The 14,255-nt window shown below is 42.8% G+C and overlaps 1 protein-coding gene across 1 annotated transcript in view; it reads right to left on the bottom strand.

Moving 5' to 3' along the window:
- The window catches only part of LOC134225837 (uncharacterized), a 738,557-nt gene that overhangs the window by 537,512 nt on the left and 186,790 nt on the right, over window positions 1-14,255 (bottom strand). The window lies entirely within an intron of this gene.

Raw genomic sequence — 14,255 nt, 5'->3', positions numbered from 1 at the left:
GGCCCTGGTTGAAACTTCAGAAAGTCAATTTCAAATTCAAACAGAGTTCTTTGAGATGCTGATGTGTTTTCAAGTTTGAGCAGTCGCATGCCCACTGCCCAGTTTTATTTCTATTGGTGATATGGCCTTTGCTCTCCCCATTTGGACCCCTGAAGCCGGCCCTGGTCAAAATTTCGGAAAGACAATTTGAAGTTCGAGCACAATTCTTTGAGCTCCTGATGTGTTTTCATGAAGTTTGAGCAGTCGCATGCCCTGTTTCAATGCAATTGGTGATATGGCCCCTGCCTTCCCCATTTTCACTCCTAAATCCGGCCCTGGTTGAAATTTCAGAAGATCAATTTCCATTTGAAACAGATTTCTTTGAGCTCCTGATGTGTTTCCATGGTGTTTGAGCAGTCGCATGCCCAGTTTCATTGCTTTTGGTGACATGGCCCTTGCCCTTGCCCTTTTGGACCCCTGAATCCGGCCCTGGTCAAAATTTCAGTAGGTCAATTTTAAATTCAAACAGAGTTCTTTGTGCTCCTGATGTGTTTTCATGAAGTTTGAGCAGTCGCATGCCCTGTTTCATTGCAATTGGTGATATGGCCCCAGGTCACCCCCATTTCGACCCCTAAATCCGGCCCTGATAAGAATTTCAGAAGGTCAATTTCAATTGAAAATTTAATATTTAAAACTCCTGATTTGTAAAATTTGTGCAGCCGCATGCTCATGCAAATTTCATTGTAATTGAATTTTTAGCCCATACTCTACCATTGTAACCCCTGAATGCGGCCCTGAATTCAGTCAATCTTGCCCTACACAAATGGTGAAAACATCGGAATCGACTAAAAATCTTTACAAATATCTTTTTGGGTTGGTTTGATGGGTGATTTGATAAATTTTGGGCATGAACACGTCCAGAATAGTGAAGAGATGTTTGAATTATAGAAAAAACACCCCCGCGCACACTTATTTTTAGCAATAACTCGGACCTGAACAAAAATTTTTATTTGAAAATGTATTAGAGCAAAAATATAGCTATTCCCATTGAGCACAAACGAAACCGCGAGGAATTCCGACGATCAGGTGCTGAATGCGAGCCATTTGAAAAAAATCCGTTCGTCCCGGGTCTTAGAGGGTTAAGCAGCTTAGGGTCTGTTCACAAATTACGTAACGCAAAAATTCGAGTTTTTGACCCCCTCCCTCCCCCTCGTAACAAAAAGTAACATTTTTTGTACCCCCTTCCTCCCCCATATAACGCGTAACTGTGAAAAGTTTAAAGGCTGATTTTTTACCTTCTCTGAAGCTTGTGTGTTTTGGTATTTGTTTACCACTGTTTGAATAGGAACGGCACATGATCAAAAACCAAGGATATCAAGAAAGCAGCTAGCAAAAACGAAAATAGACTTTGCGATCATGACCTGGGACGGGACTTGCAAAGATGAAAAAATGTAACTTCATCTGCAACCAGCAAGCGCTGTCACGAATTGTCAGATGCAACCAGCACCTTTTTGTGTGAAAGTATAGGTATCCCTCGAAAAGTATTCCGAATGATTTTATTTTACGAGTACTTTTTCACTTTGAAAAGTATTCTACAATAGCCGGACAGATTATTATTGAACAGTTATAAATACATGTTTTATTTCCGATAGGAAAATCTTTATAAAAATAAGTTTACAAATTCGTAAATTGCAAACACGTTTATTGTGCTCAGAAGATTCTACCCGGGATTTAGGTGAAACACTCAAGGAAACAGTTGAGAATTGATGATCAACTGTGATGAAAAGAAGAACAAGTGTCAAAACAAGGAAAAAGAAAGCCGTCTTTGCAGGTCTCGTCTCACATCATGACCATTTTACTAGTTAGCGGGACTGTTCTGCCGAGAAATACAATATTCCTTAGTGTTTTTACGCATAACTGTCCCGCTATGTGCCAGATTTCGGTAATAACTAATATGATAACGGTAGGCTAAACATTTTTAAATTAAATGTTCATGTGGTTGAAGTTGTTGAGCTAAAATGCAATTGCTTAGAATAAAAACTCTCTGGGTTGCCTCTATTAACTTTGTCCTGGTTTGGAAGATCTAATCATGAAATTCAATACCAATAAAAGCGTCGTTCCCGAGGTCGTTCCATAAAATAATATAATCTGTAGCAATCTTGAATATTCATCGTGAGACAAAAATGCCTCGAAACTTAGCAAAAAAATTTCAAACAAAACTTGCTGTCTTTTAGAACTAAAAAAAATCAAAATAGCCTGCTCTGAGATAAATAGTAAGAAACTACAAAGACTAGCATGGGACAATAATCGTTAATAAGATAGTAAAAAGGATGATTGATGCGTATTCATCGTCTTGAAAAACACATGTTAGCAAATAACTTCAATCAGTGATTGAAAAAAACATTTAAAATATTTTTTTAATCGCGTTATGCGTAACATCTGGTAGTACCTACCTACTCCCCCACCTTTTAATGTAACAAAGTATAACGCAAGTTGGACCTCCCCTCTCCCCCAAAAGCGTTACGTAATTTGTGAACAGACCCTTAACGCACTTTCAATCACCATACGCAACGCATTATGTAATATACAATTTAACTGATCGGATCTCCACGGACTCAATCCCCAAAACCGTCGACCCCAATATCCCAAGATATCGCAGATTAATCTGGCGCCATATAATTAAATCCCTTTTTTGGGGTTTAAATGGGCGCACCCGCTCCGATTGATGACATCAACCCTTTCACGCTAATGAATTAATCTTCATTTTGGGACACGGGATTTCGGCGAACATTTCCCATTATTTCGGTAGCCAATGAAATTAACTCCCATTCCTCTTTTCGGCGCGCTCTCTTAATTTCCGAATGGTGCTGTGTCATCCAAAAAGTCGCCATGAAAAAACAATCTCAAAAGTAAGAGCCTCCTCCGCCTGTTCGCGATGTCATCTGATTCAGCCGGAGGACACTCCTCGCGCTGTGGTGTCACGTGGATGAGGGGTGGAGTGATGGAATTTTTATTATTATGATCATGTCGACAGACAGACAGACAGCGTCCCGGGGATGATGGCTGGTGGCGGTGCGAGTACGATGACATGTGAATAAAGATGATGGTCGAACGTGAAATGTGTAGCTCGAGATGCGTGACAAAGACAAAATTGACAGTTTTCGACGATTATATTCCGAGTGAAAGTGCTGTCGGGAGAATTTCGATTAGGATCCGTTGTCTTGTGGTGGCAAAGCTTGAACGCGATTTCATATGGAAGCTGGGAAACGACGTTTTAGCTGTACAATTCGATTGCTGAATTCTGAAACATTGGATGGAGCTTCCAACCTTGTCGAGCTAGATCGAATATCATATGATTTCCATTCCCAAAATCTAATCAAAACTCAACCCAAATTGTTCTACAGATTGTCGCGATAAATCGCTTAATCTGCCATTACTTCCATTGTAAATTAGCCCCATTTTTTAAAATTATGAACTTTTTATGTTCCAACCAACCACGGGGAGAAACGCACGGTAATGATCATGATCAAAGTTTAAGCACAGAATAGAACATAAGAAGCACTATCAAACTTAGATCGCAAATCTCATGCTAATTCACTACACTGCATCGGAAACCAAACGGTACAGTGGCCACTAACTTCTTGGGAAAACTGGGTTGGATGGAACTTACAAAAAAATACTATGGACTGATGCTTATGAATCTCTGAGACGGGCTCACGCTTTTGTCACAGCAAGTGGTTCCCATGTACCCAATAAGCAAGTACCAATAATAATGACAGCGGGTGGAAAACCTAGTTTTGCGCTTCGCAGTTCCGTCATAGCACAGTGTGGGAATGTTTCGCTGATGTTATGACTTAATAGTGGTGCGAAGGTTATGAAGGTTAGCCGGTTTCCTGCGCTTCTGGGCTAATTATCTCTGGGCTCTGATGGTTAGATTACCCATCTGGCGCGGTTGTTGCAGGTCTGGTAATTATGACTCAATGACATAATTGTCACTGAAGCTTCCTAAAAATGCAATTCTGAAAACGTCATCGACACGATGTGATATGGATCTTGAGAAATAGATTATAAAACTTTATTATAACCTCCCTAATTATTATTGTTTTAACACCTGCAGCATCATTACAAAGTCGTAATTCTTCGTAATCTTTCTTCTTCTGCACTTGGGCAAAGCATACTAGGCATGGGAAATGCACACAAAAAACTGTAGTTTACCAAATGTTTACATTTTATCTGGTCAAATTTCACCCACCGAACAAACCAGAACAGTTTGCCAAAAAAAAAGCTCTACGATATCTTACAATCAGTCTTCTTTCTCTTCTTCTGCATCATGCTGTTATAGACTTGAGATTAGGTTTAAACAAATTATTCTGAAATTTCCGGAATTCGAATGAAATCTATCCGAGAAATCGAATGGAATTCCTCCCGCAATCCGAATGGAATTCCTTGCGAAATTTGAATGAAACTACTGCCGGAATACGGGCAGCAGGGACTATGTCCAAGGGCTTGACGATCCCTCCCCAGGCCATCTGCGAGTTGTGGGGCTTGCCTAGGATGTGGTGGGGTTTGACAGTGGGCCCTGTTAAACCTCTATAAAAAGCTGCATGTATCCGCAAGTAGGCTCCACCAAAGCGACCGTGTGCCGCTCAAAGCGCACAAGCCCAAGTCCTGGTGTTAGGTGGGACGCTAAACAGCCCTGACACGACGGCCCTCCGACGAGACAGGAGGTTTGCGCAGGCCCAATAAGCCGCCTAGAAAACCAATCATTACGAACAATATAAGAGATAATGCGACTCGATATAATCGGCAAAGACCTAGGCGACGAATACAGGATCACGATTGGAAGCTTGGAACATGGAATTGCAAGTCGCTAGGTTTCGCAGGTTGCGACAGGATGATCTACGATGAATTACATCCCCGCAACTTCGACGTCGTGGCGCTGCAGGAGATTTGCTGGACAGGACAGAAAGTGTGGAAAAGCGGGCATCGAGCGGCTACCTTCTACCAAAGCTGTGGCACCACCAACGAGCTGGGAACCGGTTTCATAGTGCTGGGTAAGATGCGCCAACGCGTGATTGGGTGGCAGCCAATCAACGCAAGGATGTGCAAGCTGAGGATAAAAGGCCGTTTCTTCAACTATAGCATCATCAACGTGCACTGCCCACACGAAGGGAGACCCGACGACGAGAAAGAAGCGTTCTAGGCTCAGCTGGAGCAGACATACGATGGATGCCCACTGCGGGACGTTAAAATCGTCATCGGTGACATGAACGCACAGATAGGAAGGGAGGAAATGTATAGACCGGTCATCGGACCGGATAGTCTGCACACCGTATCGAATGACAACGGCCAACGATGCATAAACTTCGCAGCCTCCCGCGGAATGGTAGTCCGAAGCACCTTCTTTCCCCGCAAAAATATCCACAAGGCCACATGGAGATCACCTTACCAAGAAACGGAAAACCAAATCGACCACGTTCTAATCGACGGTAAATTCTTCTCCGACAGCACGAACGTCCGCACTTACCGCAGTGCGAATATTGAATCCGACCACTACCTCGTTGCAGTATGCCTGCGCTCAAAACTCTCGACGATGTACAACACGCGTCGAAGTCGGACGCCGCGGCTTAACATTGGGCGGCTACAAGACGGTAGACTAGCCCAAGAATACGCGCAGCAGCTGGAAGTGGCACTTCCAACGGAAGAGCAGCTAGGCGCAGCATCTCTTGAAGATGGCTGGAGAGATATTCGATCCGCCATTGGTAGCACCGCAACCGCTGCACTTGGCACGGTGCCCCGGATCAGAGAAACGACTGGTATGACGGCGAATGTGAGCAGTTAGTGGAAGAGAAGAATGCAGCATGGGCGAGATTGCTGCAACACCGCACGAGGGCGAACGAGGCACGATATAAACAGGCGCGGAACAGACAAAACTCGATTTTCCGGAGGAAAAAGCGCCAGCAGGAAGATCGAGACCATGAAGAAACGGAGCAACTGTACCGCGCTAATAACACACGAAAGTTCTATGAGAAGTTAAACCGTTCACGTAAGGGCTACGTGCCACAGCCCGATATGTGTAAGGACATAAACGGGAACCTTCTTACGAACGAGCGTGAGGTGATCCAAAGGTGGCGGCAGCACTACGAAGAACACCTGAATGGCGACGTGGCAGACGAAGATGGCGGTATGGTGATGGACCTGGGAGAACGCGCGCAGGACATAATTCTACCGGCTCCGGATCTCCAGGAAATCCAGGAGGAGATTGGCCGGCTCAAGAACAACAAAGCCCCTGGGACCAACTACCAGGAGAGCTATTTAAACACGGTAGTGAGGCACTGGCTAGAGCGCTGCACTGGGTCATTACCAATATTTGGGAGGAGGAAGTTTTGCCGCAGGAGTGGATGGAAGGTGTCGTGTGTCCCATCTACAAAAAGGGCGATAAGCTGGATTGTAGCAACTACCGCGCAATCACATTGCTGAACGCCGCCTACAAGGTACTCTCCCAAATTTTATGCCGTCGACTAGCACCAACTGCAAGGGAGTTCGTGGGGCAGTACCAGGCGGGTTTTATGGGCGAACGCTCCACCACGGACCAGGTGTTTGCCATTCGCCAAGTACTGCAGAAATGCCGCGAATACAACGTGCCCACACATCATCTATTCATCGACTTCAAAGCCGCATATGATACAATCGATCGGGACCAGCTATGGCAGCTAATGCACGAACACGGTTTTCCGGATAAACTGACACGGTTGATCAAAGCGACGATGGATCGGGTGGTGTGCGTAGTTCGAGTTTCAGGGGCATTCTCGAGTCCCTTCGAAACCCGCAGAGGGTTACGGCAAGGTGGTGGTCTTTCGTGTTTGCTATTCAACATCGCTTTGGAAGGTGTAATACGAAGAGCAGGGAGTAACACGAGTGGTACAATTTTCAATAAGTCCGTCCAGCTATTTGGTTTCGCCGACGACATAGATATTATGGCACGTAACTTTGAGAAGATGGAGGAAGCCTACATCAGACTGAAGAGGGAAGCTAAGCGGATCGGACTAGTCATCAACACGTCGAAGACGAAGTACATGATAGGAAGAGGTTCAAGAGAAGACAATGTGAGCCACCCACCGCGAGTTTGCATCGGTGGTGACGAAATCGAGGTGGTAGAAGAATTTGTGTACTTGGGCTCACTGGTGACTGCCGAAAATGACACCAGCAGAGAAATTCGGAGACGCATAGTGGCTGGAAATCGTACGTACTTTGGACTCCGCAAGACGCTCCGATCGAATAGAGTTCGCCGCCGTACCAAACTGGCAATCTACAAAACGCTAATTAGACCGGTAGTCCTCTACGGACACGAGACTTGGACGATGCTCGTGGAGGACCAACGCGCACTTGGAGTTTTTGAAAGGAAAGTGCTGCGTACCATCTATGGTGGGGTGCAGATGGCGGACGGTACGTGGAGGAGGCGAATGAACCACGAATTGCATCAGCTGTTGGGAGAACCATCCATCGTTCACACCGCGAAAATCGGACGACTGCGATGGGCCGGGCACGTAGCCAGAATGTCGGACAGTAACCCGGTGAAAATGGTTCTCGACAACGATCCGACGGACACAAGAAGGCGAGGTGCGCAGCGGGCAAGGTGGATCGATCAGGTGGAAGATGACTTGCGGACCCTCCGTAGACTGCGTGGTTGGCGACGTGTAGCCATGGACCGAGCCGAATGGAGAAGACTCTTATATACCGCACAGGCCACTTCGGCCTTAGTCTGAATAAATAATAAATACTGCCGGAATGATTTTTATTTTCGGAAATAGGATAGAATTCCTTCCAAAATTTGAATGAACTGATATTGGAATTCGGATTGAATTTGTTTCAGAATTCGAATGGAATTTGTTCCAGAATATGGATGGAATTCATTCCGGAATTCGGAACAAACTCCTCCCGGAATTCAGAAGGAATTCCTACCGGAGTTCGGATTGAAGCCGTTCCAAAATTCGGATAGAATTACTTCTGGAATCAATGTTTTGTTCGCAAATCGAATTAAATTTTTTTCCAAGGTAAGATGGAACTTTTCCCGGACTTTGGATGGAATTCCTTACGGAATTCGGATGGAATTCGTCCCGGAATTCGGATAGAATTCGTTCCGGAATTTTGATGGACTTTCTTCCAGAATTTGAAACAAATTCCTATGGGAATTCAGATTGAATTTCTTCCGTAATTGGGTTTTTAGGGCTATTGAGATTATTGCATATCTTGAATCTATTATGAAAACTGAGCATACATCCAAAATTTACTATTTTAAATCAAATTCGAAAACCTTAATATTTTCACTATTGAGCACCCCTAACTTGATTTTATACTATGGGCCGAGCTGTCAACTTCACAGTCAAACAGTCAGATTTCTGAAAACTTTTAAAATGGATTTCAAACACAAAATTTAGGATCTTCGAGTGTGAAAAAAAATATGATGGTGCTTAGAAAAAGGTGTTCTTTAGAATGAATGAAAAAATCAACAAGTTATTCCAATTAACAAAAAAAAATCGAATGAAATTTCTCACAGATTACGGATCGAATAGCATCCGGAATTCAGATGTGATTATTTCCGAAATTCGGAGCGAATTCCTTCCATAAATCGAAGGGAATTCCATAATTCGGATGGAATTCATTCCGTAATTCCAATGGAATTCCTTCCGGAATTCAAAAAAATTCCTCCATAAATAGGATTGATTTCTCTCGGAATTGAGATGGAATTCCTCGCTGGAATCGGATTATATTCCTTCCGGAATTGCGATGAAATTGCTTTTAGAATTCGGATGTGATTGCTTCCAGAATTATTTGCGAATTCCTCTGCTATACGAAGGGAATTTCTTCCGGAATTCGGAAGGAAATCCTTCCGGAATTCTGAAAGAATTCTTTCCGGAGTTGGAAAGCATTTCAAATTCGGATGCCATTACTTCTGGAATCCGGATAAGATTGCTTTCGTAGTTCGAAGGGATTTTTTTCCGTAATTCTAAGAAAACTCATTCCGTTATTTGGAGGGACATTCTTCCGGAATTCGGGAAGTATTTCTTCCGTGACTCGAAGATAATTCCTTCCGTTATTCAGAAGAATTCGGATGGAAAATCTTCCGGAATCCGAATGATTTTCCTTTCGTAAATCAAATGGAATTCCCTTCCGGATTTCGGATAACATTTCTCTCGGAATTTGGTTGTAATTACTTCTGCAACTCGGTTGAAATTTTTTGCGGAAATCGAATGGAATTTCTTTTGGAATTCGGAAGGAAATTCTTCTGGAATCCAGATGGAATTTTTCCCGGATTTCGAATGGAATTTCTCTCGCAATTCTGATAGCATTTCTACCGGAATTTGGATGAGAATTATTTTAGAATTCAGATGAGGTTCCTTCCGGAATTCACATGGAACTGCTTCCGGAATGCGGAATGCTTCCGAATTTCGTCCAAAAATTAGATGGTTTTCTTTCCAAAATTCGGACGGAAATCTTTCCGGAATTCGGATGGATTTTCTACTAGTTTCCGGATGGAATTGCTTCCGGAATCTGGAGCAATATACTTCCATAGTTCGAAGGGAATTCGAAGTATCTCCTTTCGAATTATGGAAGAATTTTCGGAATAAAACCGATTTTCGGAATAATAATATTCAGAAGGCATTTTATCCGGTTTTCGGGTGGAATTACTTTCAGAAAAATTTTCTGCCGAAACGAGGATAGCATTTTTTTCTTAATTTGTATTTATGTTAGGAAGGAATTCTTCCCGAAATGTGGAAAAACTACCTTACAGAATTCAGATGGAATTTCTTCCGAGATCCGAATGATGGAATTCATAGATTGTTTTTCAAATTCCGAAAGAAATTGCCTCTCGTAAGAAATTACCCCGAATTGCAGAAGGAACCACCTTTAAATTTCCATTAAATGCTAGAAGGATCTGCCACCGGAAGGAATTGCACCCGAGTTATGAAAGGAATTCTCTCCGAATTCTTTCTTATTTTCGGAAAGAATTCCTTCCGAATTTTGATTGTAGTTTTGTCTAAATTTTGGGAGGAACTCATTCGAATTCCGGAATAATATTCTCCAACTTCAACAATAAATTCCCTCTAGCCTCGGAATGGAATTTTTCTCTCAATCCCGAATAGAATTCCACAGATTCATTTTTATTTTTTTGGACTTTTCAAAAAGCAGAATTGTGATCATTCCGCCCAACAATAACTCTACTCTTTTTGCGGGCGTCCTAACAGCGTAGAGGAAGAAACTCTTGCATTTAATGGAAAGTAATAAAGCTTCCGGCCATCGCAATACGAAGAGTTGGATTTCGATCCACAATAAGAGTACTCTTCTTGGGGTCGTTATACCAGAGCACAATAGGAAAAAGGAGGTCTACACTTCACGACAGAAAACTTATGAAAACTGCTTATTTCCAGTGAATTAACAACAGATATAGGTCCATGTTGATATATAAATGCATAATAAGCAGATCTTTTCTTTTTTCAAGTATGTTGAGTCATCCAAGAACCCCATGGAGTTAAAACTTAGATCTACTAGCTCATCTGAAAGCGTTTCCGGCGTGTTCATGTGTGCTGCAGATCCATGTTGATATATTGACGCATAATAAGCGTTCATCCCCATTTTCAAGTATTTAAACACTCTTCGCGAGCCTCCAGAAGCTTGGACTTTTGTTTTGTGATACATAGAATAGAACGTTCATGGTATGAGTTCATGGCCATCCAAGAAATACCTGTAGTAAGTGTCGTGATTTGAGGTTCCTTCCTTGGGAAGACGCGATGTTTGGGAAGTTCCAGTCTGAGTCGTATTCATGTTTGATGTCTATCGCTCTTACTACTGAATGAATAATCAGCAGTTTAGAAAATTGTTGCGTTTTTTTTTTAATTAACTCTTTCGTAGGCTCGGTACCAAACCCTTAGAAAATTATTCCATCAACTCAAGATGGAAGGTGGGGATTGCTCGACCCTTGATGCTGCTGCTGGGAGACGATGTGTTCGCCTCGCTGTCCGTCGGATGAATGACCCGAACCGCCTATGGCCCGTTGGATTTGAAGCCGACCTGGCTGGAAGGGATTGCTCGACCCTTGCTGCTGCTGATGGGAGACGATGTGTTCGCCTCGCTATCCGTCCGATGAATGACCCGGACCGCCGATGGCCCGTTGGATTTGTAGCCGACCTGGCTGGAGGGGATTGCTCGACCCTTGCTGCTGCTGATGGGAGACGATGTATTCGCCTCGCTGTCCGTCCGTTGAATGACGCGGACCGCCGATGGCCCGTTGGTTTTATAGCCGACTGGCTGGAGGGGATTGCTCGACCCTTGCTGCTGCTGCTGATGCTGCTGGGAGACGATGTGTTCGCCTCGCTGTCCGTCCGTTGAATGAATGCGTGAGTCAGAAGGCGGCTTGTTTTATTTGCCTCGCTGCTTGTTTGTCACCGGTTATAGCGGAGCAACGTCTAGTGGAGATGATTCCGCCCTTATTCATTAGTCGTGGAATACGCAAACGGATGAAACCCAGTAGTGGAAAACTTATATTGCTTGCATCATAGATTAATTCTTTCAATGTAGGTTTTTATGAAATATAGAAGACAAATCGTAATTCATATTAAATTTTATTTTATTTTTTTTTTTTTCTTCACTTCTTGTTACCACTACAGTAAGGCATCAAGATCTGCTTTATATTAGCAATGTGCAACCTTACACCGAGAATGGATCACACAACTTCTTCAATAACTGCCTCCGTAATGGAGATTGATCTGCAAACCTTAAGCTTATAGAGTCCTTAGACTATTTAGAACTCATAACAACAACAAGAACTACTTGAAATTCAAGCATATACCAAGGTAAAGTCACACAACTTGTTAAATTTTCAATAAATGTCTTCGTTTTGGAGGTTCATCTGCAGATCTGGACTTTATGGAGCTTGTAGGAAAACTAGAACTCATAACAACACCAAGAAATACTTGTCATAAAACGAGTTCATGCTATCCCATTTAATTCCGTCACTTGATTGTAACTTTACATATCCCGAGCAGCACACATGTTTCACATATATTACTGTAGCTTATAAATGACCAGATTCAGTCACAAAAAGGCTGCTTCTTCTTCTTATTGGCATTACATCCCCACATTGGGACAGCGCCGCCTCGCAGCTTAGTGTTCATTAAGCACTTCCACAGTTATTAACCACGAGGTTTCTAAGCCAGGTTACCATTTTTACATTCGTATATCATGAGGCTAACCCGATGAGATAATTTCCAATCCGAAAATTGCCTAGACCGGCACCGGGAATCGGTTCCAGCCACCCTCAGCATGGTCTTGCTTTGTAGCCCCACGTCTTACCACACGGCTAAGAAGAACCCCTAGGTTGGTAGGGATATGTATTTCGACCTCAATAGTAAGGCCGTCTTCAGTGTCTCTGGATTTCACTCAACTTGGAATAGTACGTGCTCGTCTTATGACAAGTGAAGACATTCCCCTAAAAGTTCTTAATGATTTTCTTATCAACAAGAACTACTCGGAATGCAAACTTATACAAAACTGGGTTCTACAACCTGTTAGCTGTTCAATAACTACATCCATTACGGGTTTGGGCCCTCCTTAGCCGTGCGGTAAGACGCGCGACCACAAAGCAAGACCATGCTGAGGGTGGCTGGGTTCGATTCCCGGTGCCAGTCTAGGCAATCTTCGGATTGGAAATTGTCTCGAGTTCCCTGGGCATAAAAATATCATCGTGTTAGCCTCATGATATACGAATGCAAAAATGGTAACCTGGCTTAGAAACCTGGCAGTTAATAACTGTGGAAGTGCTTAATGAACACTAAGCTGCTAGGCGGCTCTGTCCCAGTGTGGGGATGTAAGGCCAATAAGAAGAAGAAGAATCCATTACGGGGGTTGATCTGCAGATCTTGACTCCTTGGAGTTCGTAGACTAACTTGAACCCATGACAACAGGTAATAATATCTCGCATGTGAGCATCATTCTGTTCCTTAAACATCCGAAGTACCTAGTTCATCTATAAGAAAACTCTGAAACCTATTCAAATTAGCTCCATATAAATACTTGGAACAACAACAAGAGCTACTTGGATTCCAACAGGAAGTGTTATTCGAATTTCGAGCGTGAAAACATTTTTTACAGGCGTCTAAGACGAGTTTAGTACTTATCATTTAATTCCACTTAGTTTTTTTATCTTTGCAGATATGTGTCTAAACTGTGAGGTCGTCTTCAGTGTCTTGTACTTGACTCGTCTTGTACGTAAGTCGAGTCAAGTACAAGACACTGAAGACGACCTCACAGTTGAGTTCGAAATACGTATCTGCAAAGATAACAACACTTAGTGGAATTAAATGGAAAGTACTAAACTAGTCTTAGGCGGTTGAATACATTCCACTAAAAAGAGCCTAAAATTTTTTTTTCTGATGTTTTACAGGAACAAAAATATCTATTATGATCTACGATTTGTGCAAGGGTTCTATTATAAATATCTATTATGATATAAAATTAAAATTTTGTCAAGTCTGACAACACTATGTAGTAGCTGACATATTTTTACCACCCACCACACTTTTTCGAGCTAGTTGCATCACCAGTACTAACAAAAGATAACGTAATTATTTTTCAAAACAGCGTGATGGAGTCTTCAGCCTTAATGCTTCCAGTGAGGATTTTGCTCTTACTAAAAGTTTTGCTACTGAGGTTAGTATCGAACTCACACTCCGCAGCGCAATGCGATTCAATGCCAACTAACCGCACGGCCACGACACGGACAAGAGTTCAGAGGGAAAGCCTGAGAGCATTCCTTCTTCAATTTGGAAAAGAAAAAAAAGAAATTTAACGGAATTTTTTGCGGAGTCAGTCCTGTGGAAGAATTTCTTGTCGAAACTAGGAAAGATTTTTTTTCTGCATTTGAATGTTTTTAGGGCTTTGGAAGGAAATACCGAAATTCGGAGGAAATACCTTACAAAACTCGAATAGAATGCCTATCGGAATCCGAACGGAGTTCTTTTTGCAATTCAGATGGAATTTCTTCCGTATACCCTCCGAGTTCCGGTAGGAATTCCTTCCCATTTCCGGGACCAATTCTTTCCGAATTCTGGAAGGAATTTCCTTCGAGTTTTAGGGATGAATTCATCCCCCTTCCCTTTTCCGTAATTAATTTCTTTCGAATTCTGAAAGGAATTGCCTCCCGTAATAAGGAACTACCTTTAAATTACCTTTGAATGCCGGAAGGATTTCCCTCCGAATTCTGGATAGAATTGCCACCG

Source organism: Armigeres subalbatus, chromosome 1 (assembly GCF_024139115.2).
Source record: "Armigeres subalbatus isolate Guangzhou_Male chromosome 1, GZ_Asu_2, whole genome shotgun sequence".
Classification (NCBI taxonomy): Eukaryota; Metazoa; Arthropoda; class Insecta; order Diptera; family Culicidae; genus Armigeres; species Armigeres subalbatus.
This window is presented reverse-complemented; position numbering and strand designations above follow the sequence as displayed.